The 9,193-nt window shown below is 27.7% G+C and overlaps 1 pseudogene; it reads left to right on the forward strand.

The window, feature by feature from the left end:
- Positions 1 to 812: 812 nt before the first annotated feature.
- On the forward strand, positions 813 to 2,068 carry LOC132949512 (uncharacterized; annotated as a pseudogene).
- The last annotated feature ends 7,125 nt before the right edge of the window (positions 2,069 to 9,193 follow it).

The following is a 9,193-nucleotide window of genomic DNA, read 5'->3' on the forward strand; positions in this document are numbered from 1 at the left end:
ATGTGTGCGTTATTGACGACCGCTGGATGTTACTATATGCTTATTATTTAGTCGAACGTGTGATGCTATCGAGATACGAGTCATTTTATTTCGTGTAGTACCATGGACATTCAAATATCAAATGTTTTTGAAACACGTAGAGGAAAACGTTGTTTTAATATTGAAAACTTTAAGTATAGTGAGTTTCGTGTTTTAAAATCAGGTGATCTGTTGTTTAGATGTACCAATAAAAATGTACATTCAGAGTTACAGTGAATGAATCAATTACCAAGGTAATTAATACTTCAAACAAACACAAACACAAAGCACACATTGACCAGGTAATTTCTAGAAAAATTATAAGAAGTTCTTTAAAACGTAAAGCAAATGATGAATTACATATACTTCCAAGTAAATTGATACGTCGTGATTTACAAAATATGGAGGATTTTTCGTTAAATTTTCTCATACAGATATGAAGTTGTTTAGGCATTCTATATATGACGTAAGAAGAAAGCATTTTCTGAATTTACCGACATCGACCGATATTGCTATCGAACAGTTAAATGAAATTCAAAATAAAATTCAATACAAGGGTGAACAATTTTGTTTTATGAGTGATGACAAAAATATAATTCTATTTACATGCAAAATTAATTTAGAGACAATTTCAAATGCGGAACATGTTTTTGGAGATGGAACGTTTACTTATGCTCCAAAATGTTTTATGCAACTATATATACATTACATATTTACAAAAATAACTATTATATTCCTCTTGTTTATTGTTTTTACGCAACAAACAGACTTCGACTTATTTGATGTTATGGGATATGTTAGGAAAATTATGTGTACAACTTACTAACAAGCCACTTCAAATAAATATTTTCCATGCTGATTTTGAAAAAGCCGCTCATAATACTGTATTACAAGAGTTTCCAAATTGTAAATTAGTTTGTTGTAATTTCCATCTCGGGCAAAGTTGGTATCGACGTATCCAACAAAATAAACCACTATTAAACGAATATTTAAACAAATCATCAAATTGGTGCATGGCTTAAGTGTTTTTTCGGTTTAAGTTATTTACCACCAGACGAAATTTCGGACGGCTTTACGGACTTGCTATCAATTGCACCTACGACTATGTTTACGGAATTCACAGATTATATTCTAGAAAATTATATTTTGCTTGACTCAGATTTCCCTCCAGTTATGTGGGCAAGTGCAACAAGTAATAATAATCCAAGGACAACAAACTGCGTAGAAAGTTTCCATCGTCATTACAATAGTAAATTTTACTCGCCACATCCAAATATCTACCTAGTTATAGACACAATATTACAAATTCAAACAGAATCAGGTTTAAAATTAAATTCAACAAACAAAAGTATGAATAATGTTCAACGAAAAAACATCATAAATAAATTAAATTTTTTAGAAAAATGTTTCAGACAATTATATAACAAATCTATAAATCGATTGGCATATTTAAAACAAATCGACACAAAATATTATGGCGATAAATTAGTTTAATTAACGACAAAGAAGCATTACATTAAAATTAATAAAATAGTAAATACAAACATAACATTGAAAAAACATGACAAATTTAATTTAAATTAAATTAACAAAAATAAAAATACATTTTTAATCACGCCTGTTGTTAACAGACAGTCCTAAGCCTGTAAAAGTGAGAAGGAAAATGTTTGAAAACAATTTTAAACATTTTTTAGTAGACTTTTGCTATAGTTTATGTACGCAAACGAGTCCTACGTTTTGGGTCATTTATCACAGGTATTAAAAATTCGTGTGCGCAATCGAGTTGTAAATTTGTACGCAAACGAGTCGCAAACGGGTAACGCCCCACAAATTGTGTACCCTAACGAAGCCTTGAGTCTATGCATATACACTAGTTACTAGTAAATGCTAAGGAAATTAGTCTAGGGCTCTTTCAGGGTCATCTAACGTTGTATATATTATTGTATTAATAAACAATGCTACAGGGTGCCAAGTAATGTACAAACTGTTCGGTCCATTTACAGTGTTTCCACAAGGAAAAAAAGGTACATTAGTAAATAGTAATCGATAAATAGGCGAAATAAAAACCCTATATTATACAATGATATCGTGTCATCGACCATCGTCGTCATGACGAGGGTAAGTTGGCATTTCGACGGTATTAAACTACTCAATATTTCACTCTGGCACTTTGTTGCTCGTGAATGTTTATTACACACCAGTGGCGTGTTTCAGGGCAGCAAAGTAAGCACCACGTGTGCGCTTAAAAAGGAAGAACAATTAATTAATTATAATTATGATGTAAATTAGCAATAAGTCATTTTGTAATATAGGTTTTTTTCTTTTAGATATAATAATACACTTCAATATCTGTATTATAATATTACATCTATTACAATTTACAGTTTATGTAATTACTTAAATGTAATTATTTTGTTATCGGTACCTATACAATATATTACAGAAACGCTTGGGATTTAGATTATCTATCCGGCTCGTATCATTACAGTAGGCATGGCCGGGTGCAGGACGTGGTGTTCATAGTTTTTGAGTGATTATAAATACTTTTAGAAACGGATTTTTTGATGCCAAGTGATTTTTTAAGCACTAATGGCCATTATAATAATGCTGTTATTATTGTACATGGACACAAAGCTTCAGTCATATAATATTACCTGTTCGATATCTATAGGGGCGATTTTATTTTCCGCCAGAATATCGGTTAAATAAAAAGATAGTGTAAACGTCTAATGTAAATTCCACCACACAGAGTTTTAAAATCAAAAAATCTGGCGAAAAATCCATATATATATAATATTCTTAACTAATAGTTGAAAATAATTACTCTGTTTATCTCACCTATACGATTGTACTAAAAAAAGTTACAGATAATAATGTATTTCTTGAAATATGTAATGTTGAATGTATAAATATACAACATTTTATGAAATTTCGATAAATTGTGGAATTTTTAATACCAAAACATTTTGAAACTCATAATTACTTTGTTAACATAATTCTTCAAATTTAGAACTGTTGTCTACTATCATATAATATAATTATACGTTCAAATTAAATATTAGTTCATATTAAGGGTCTTAATTAATGCGTATCATTAAAGAGGTACTTAATTATCTAATCGTATCTATGAAATAATATAACAATTAGTTACATTTAGCCACAAGACTCCACTTTCATTTATATAACAAATTAAAATAGACTGCATTCTTTGCATTAATACTGAGTTAAATCTAGCTGCACCAGTGTCATTTTTATATTCTTAACTGTAACGGATTTATTAAAGAAAATTCGCCAGTGTTAAGTAAATTCCATATTTAATACCTACGTTGACATCCGTTGTGATGACATATTATGTCAAAATTGCTAAAATTGATATTATAGTTAACTCTATTCATTACTTGTGGTGGAGGTTATATGCGTCCAACTATAGGTATCGTCTGAGTTTTAATAACTATTAATTATTTTTATTTCCAGTGGTTACAGTTAACATTTTCTTTTTAAATTATTATTTACATTCCTAATATGTTTTTGGCTTTATATACCACCTCATTCCAGTGTTATACACAGTAGTATTGTTGTACCTACCTATTAAATTACATTATTCCGGTAGGTATCTAAATATAATATCGTTCACCACAGTCGCTAATGGTAAAATATTATTATAATATTATAATACATTGGTAATTCAAACCCTTCGATACCCATGATGATATTTCCGCATCATATTTGTCGCGATATTGCGTGTCAGATGAGGATATTCCCTCATAATATATATTCCTGGAACGTGTGCGGGACACCAATTAGTAATTTCACCTTTTCACTAGCTCATTCTTAAAACAATAATTAATAACAACGCGAGATTAAAGAAGTTCCACACTCGTTTTACGTTCATGATAACGTTGGTGTAACTACTTTTAGAGATATCATGATCAAACCTTAGCCAACGTTTCCCAAGTAATTTTCTCGAATTTTCAAGTCTGATTTTGGAACTTGAAAGATTATTGAGTTCGCTCAACAGAAAAAAAAACCAAAGTGTCAGTCTACGTAGATTTTTGGTATCTTTAAAAATTGTGAAATTTGCATGTCAATCAATTCAATATAGTTACAAGTGTTTTTATAATGTCAATTTGGACCTCTGAAGTTTTCTTAAAAATTTAACCATTTTGTACCAAAAAAGTTCTTTGATACAGATAGACAAGTTTGCAAGGCATTTTACAAAATGTGCATGTTGCCTAGGCTTTAACGTTAAAATTTGCCCACCAAATACTACCCAAGGATCCCAAGACTTTAGTATTAATAGATACCGTTATAATTTATAATTTATAACCATCAAGCAGTGTTGTAGAAAATATTTTTTTTAGTATTTAGTATAATAGTATACATATATTATTATCTTTGAATAAATAGCACACAAAGTTACCTTTTAAAATGTTTTTATCAGTCTGCATACTATTCTATTGGTATAAGTCTATAATATTTATTATTTATATAGGTTAGTATAATATGTATCTATTTATATTACGATAACATTTTAGAATTTTAATTTAAATTCAGTGACGCCCGAACCTAATAGTATTATCAACGAGGTATATTTATACTGTTATTTAACAGTAATTACAACTATAAAATGTTTGCAGTGTTATAATTTTGTTCAAATCTTTTGCACGAGAACTGGACTGTTTTTTTTTTTTCATTTGTGGAGTGACTAGACCCCTAGTATTAGCCTCTGGGCTTCTAAAGGCTTTAATGTTGGTTTGTGTTCAACGTGTGAGTGTGTGTGTGTGTATTCCATTACAGCAATTGTATAATAAAATTAAATGACGTCGAGACGTATTGCCTGCAGTGGTGGATTAAAATAGGTATACATAGTCCATTCGGCAAACGGGTGAGGACATATTATAGTTGTAATTTTGTTTATTATATTATTTCAAATGAAAAAAGGACAGTTTCTTTTATTTATATAAGAAACATGTTTATGAGGGGCATTTGACGACTAAACGACCGTTGAATCCATCAGTCACCACTACATGTCGTCAATAAAAGTTTATATTTGTAAAGGCACCATATATATCGGCCAAAATCAATACTACTCAGTACTCGTATTCAATATTTATAAATTATATAATCGAAAACCAATTAATTATGAAATAGTTTAATTAAAATTGTTAAAACTAGCTATACTATTTGTATAATTATATATTATATACCTAATGTAACGTCATAATATTAAAAGTATATCTATATTAAATAAATTATAAAAAATTCAAGCAAAAGATCAGCGAGGACCGACTGATCCAATGTTATTCATGTGACACTGTGACCTATATATTTTACAGAGGTATAATAATATTAATAACTAATATGGCTTCAACAAATTAATAAGTTAAGTTAATTTTAACTTATTAGCTCAACATATCAGTTTGAAATGTTTATGAATTTAACATTAACCTATTCTATTGCGTCTGCTTTATGTAACTTAAAAACAAATTATAATTGTTTTAATATTATTCTCAACTAAGTTCATATAGTTCATTTCAATTTTTCACATCAGAAAATATATTTTCGTCAGTTATTATGCAGAGCAGTTTTTTGTAGAATATAATATAATATATTATCAGAACAAAAAGATGTGATAACGAAGAATCGTGTATTGTTAAAATAAATACAAATGTATCATAATTAAAACTACTACCTACATTACTACGTTATTTTCCCGTATAGAATATTAAGACACTTACAGTCACGATCCAATTTATAATACTCGATTATTATGGATTATACTCGTTTCAATTTATATTTATTATTGAGGTACTTAGGTACCAATACCAATTACCAGTATAGGTATATAGTGTACATTTGTTTAATTTTTAACTCGCTACACTGCTTCAGTATTTTACGAATGAAGGGCATTTTCTACATGAGGATTCCTCTCCCCACAAGCAATATTATAATCAGTATCATAATAACTCAACATCAACATATAATTTGCAAATTTAACAAAATATACTTAAATACTTTAAACACCTTAAAAAAAAGTACCTATATATTTTTAAAATTTACATATTACCATAAAAGCAACTCATGTGGGATATTGGGTTCAATTTCCAAGCTTTATGACCAAGCCTAAATGTTTATTATATTAACATTAAAAAAAATAATTAAATACATTTAAAAACTTAAAATGCCAAAAAAAAAAAACGTTAAAAATATTTTTAATTCAGTCTAAATATTAAAAAAAAATAATTGTGTATACCTATATAGAAAATGATAATTTAATAGTAATAATAGAATGTTCTATGTTTCTGCGACAAATCTTTTTTGAATGATCATAAAAGAACAACCATGGTTGGAGGATAAATTGTTATTATAGTACGTTTATTAATTTATTAGAAATTTGTTGTAAATAATTGTAATTAATTACGCTTATGAACTGTCTAAATGTTAATTATTGTTACTATTTTATCATTAAGTTAGATGACATACGTTAAAAAAAAAAAGTATTTATTCGTCCAATGTGTTGTACTGATTTCAACTTAAATCGCTCATAAAAAATGTATACTATGTCTTTACACTAGGTACATTATTTTTTTTTTAAATTTCACTGACACAAATATATGAGGAATGAATTTCAAATCTTTAGTGTTCCAATTAAAATTGTATGCATTTTTACCAACAAATAATTTGCAAAATTGTTGTAATGTTGATGAATTTTGTAAAACTTTGTAATTTATAAACGCTTATAAAAAAACTTGTGACGGTATATTTTTTAATTATTACCTTATAAAAACCTTGTATTAAATGTCAACGTTTTTTTTTATCCTAAAACTATAATTGTGTCATATATGATTCTAAAAAATTTTTTTATAGAGTTGAAAATTTCAAATTTTTATAAATAGCATAGAAAGAATCACGAGGTATTAAAAATTATATCATTTTATTAGTACGCGTATTAATTTTTTTATTTACCTATTCAAATGGTTTATTACTGTTAATACTTATAAGACCTTTCACAAACCTATCATGAATATAACATGAAATGTAAATATGTAATTATCCTAACAATTTATTGTAGTTTGTTCATTTAACCGCAACTAATAAAATTTCATTCTGAACTGAATTTTGCAGCTTACTATTGTTATTTTAACTTTAACAGTGTTGTTTCAATCACGAGTACACATCATTACGTCATATTAAATGGTTACTTTTTTCAAATGGTCCGATTTAATTAACTTTTTCATTACGATTAAAATCCAAACATACAGTTTTAAAATCATTAATTTCAAATGCAATACCTTGTAGTAGGTATATTACCTACCTAAGCATATACCTAATAATATAAGCTTTTAGTTATATAAAGGTCAATCGTTCTTTAAACCAAACAAGGTTAGAACTCTTAGAACCTGATGACTTAATACATTTAGGGTCGTGCAAAAACGTATATAAGTACCTACGTGGCTACGCTACCGAATTTTAGGAAGGTACCTACTTTTGATGTGTTTAATTTTAATTTAATGATTATCATTACCTACCTACAGAATTAATTTATATAAATATTACTGAATAAAATGAACAACATAATAATCACAGTGTTCGTAATTTTTTTGTTTTTTAATGTCGATCAAATCCATATACCTATATGTCCTATATACAAACACACGGCTCTATCTCATATCCACGTGTTCAGAAAACGGGACTGGCTGCTGCAGTTTGTTTGGACCTTAGAGCAAGACGTATGATGTATTAATTATTATTATATTATTTTGCACCGACAATAACGTGACAATACGCTCATATTATATAATGGCAATAATAATAATAATAATAGCTACAATGACACGAGGCGAGCGCAAACAAACAGTATAATAATAATAATACTAATAAAATATATAATAATACTGTAGTACAGGCAGCCATAGCACTGCAATCGTTGCGACGAGGGCGTATTAGGTGTGTATTATATAATGTACCTACCTATGTTACAAATTACAATATTATTTGATGGCGCCTGCACAAGGTATAACGTGGCGCCAACTGCTCGATAAACACACGCACACTCACACTATGATACAAATAAAAATAAACCGTGACCTACCCAAAGGTATTTTTCGTTTGGCTGGCGAGGAAATGCGGAATTCGTATTTTTATAAAGCTAATAACGTATCTACCTATTTAATAATAAAATATCTCCGTGGCAAATCAATATATTTTAATACAGTTTTTTCAACAGTAATTTCTAAGAAAATTCAGATTTAATGACATAATAATAATACACAAAATAAAAAAAAATAACGTTTTAATTTTTTTTTTTAATTTTTAAAAGAGATATTTTTGGATTATGTTTGTTATAACGATTAAAAACAAATTATTAAAATTGAGAGTTTATATTGACCAAGTTATAAAAGGTTAAGTTACTATAATAATAGTTGTTAACGTAAATACTTTATAAATGAGCCTTAGAAAGATTAATTACTTTTAAAATCATGATTAACAAACAACAAATTTATAAAAAAAAGAAATAACTTTTTATTGCTCAGTAACTTAGACCTATTTTTACATACCACGAAAAAATCTACATTAAAAATTTAATTTAATCATTTAGACACACGAGATTAGTTTTCACTAACACAACAATTATTTTCAATACATCAAAAACTTAACTTTAAGGCTTAAACGTAATCAATAACTACACAGATGTAATAAAAAAGTGGGTAAGTGGATGTCGCTCTGCTATACAGTATGTTACAAGTGGGTCACCGTATGTACTATAATGGACGGTATTACATTTTAATTCAATGATATAATATCATTGTATACGAAAAACGATTCTGAGCGGAAACGGTTTGTCAGTGTGGATATTTTATATTATATTTATATTGTTATTACTTATTATTAATACGATAGCCGGTAAGTTGAATTAAATATTATAATACAATTACAACAAAATAACTAAAATAATTTTTCTTGGTTATTTAATATGTAATTTCGTACAAATTTAAACATAAAATAACTGTAAAAAAAACTGTGTTATTATATTTTAGAGATTTTTTGGTTACAGAATAACCTACTAACGTGGAACCTTGTTATACATTTTAAAATCTTAGATTTGAAAAGAAAATTTTTTATAAATTTCTAACTCAAAATAATTCGCACATTTTCATAATTTTTACGCCTTTAC

Source organism: Metopolophium dirhodum, chromosome 1, assembly GCF_019925205.1.
Source record: "Metopolophium dirhodum isolate CAU chromosome 1, ASM1992520v1, whole genome shotgun sequence".
Classification (NCBI taxonomy): domain Eukaryota; kingdom Metazoa; phylum Arthropoda; class Insecta; order Hemiptera; family Aphididae; genus Metopolophium; species Metopolophium dirhodum.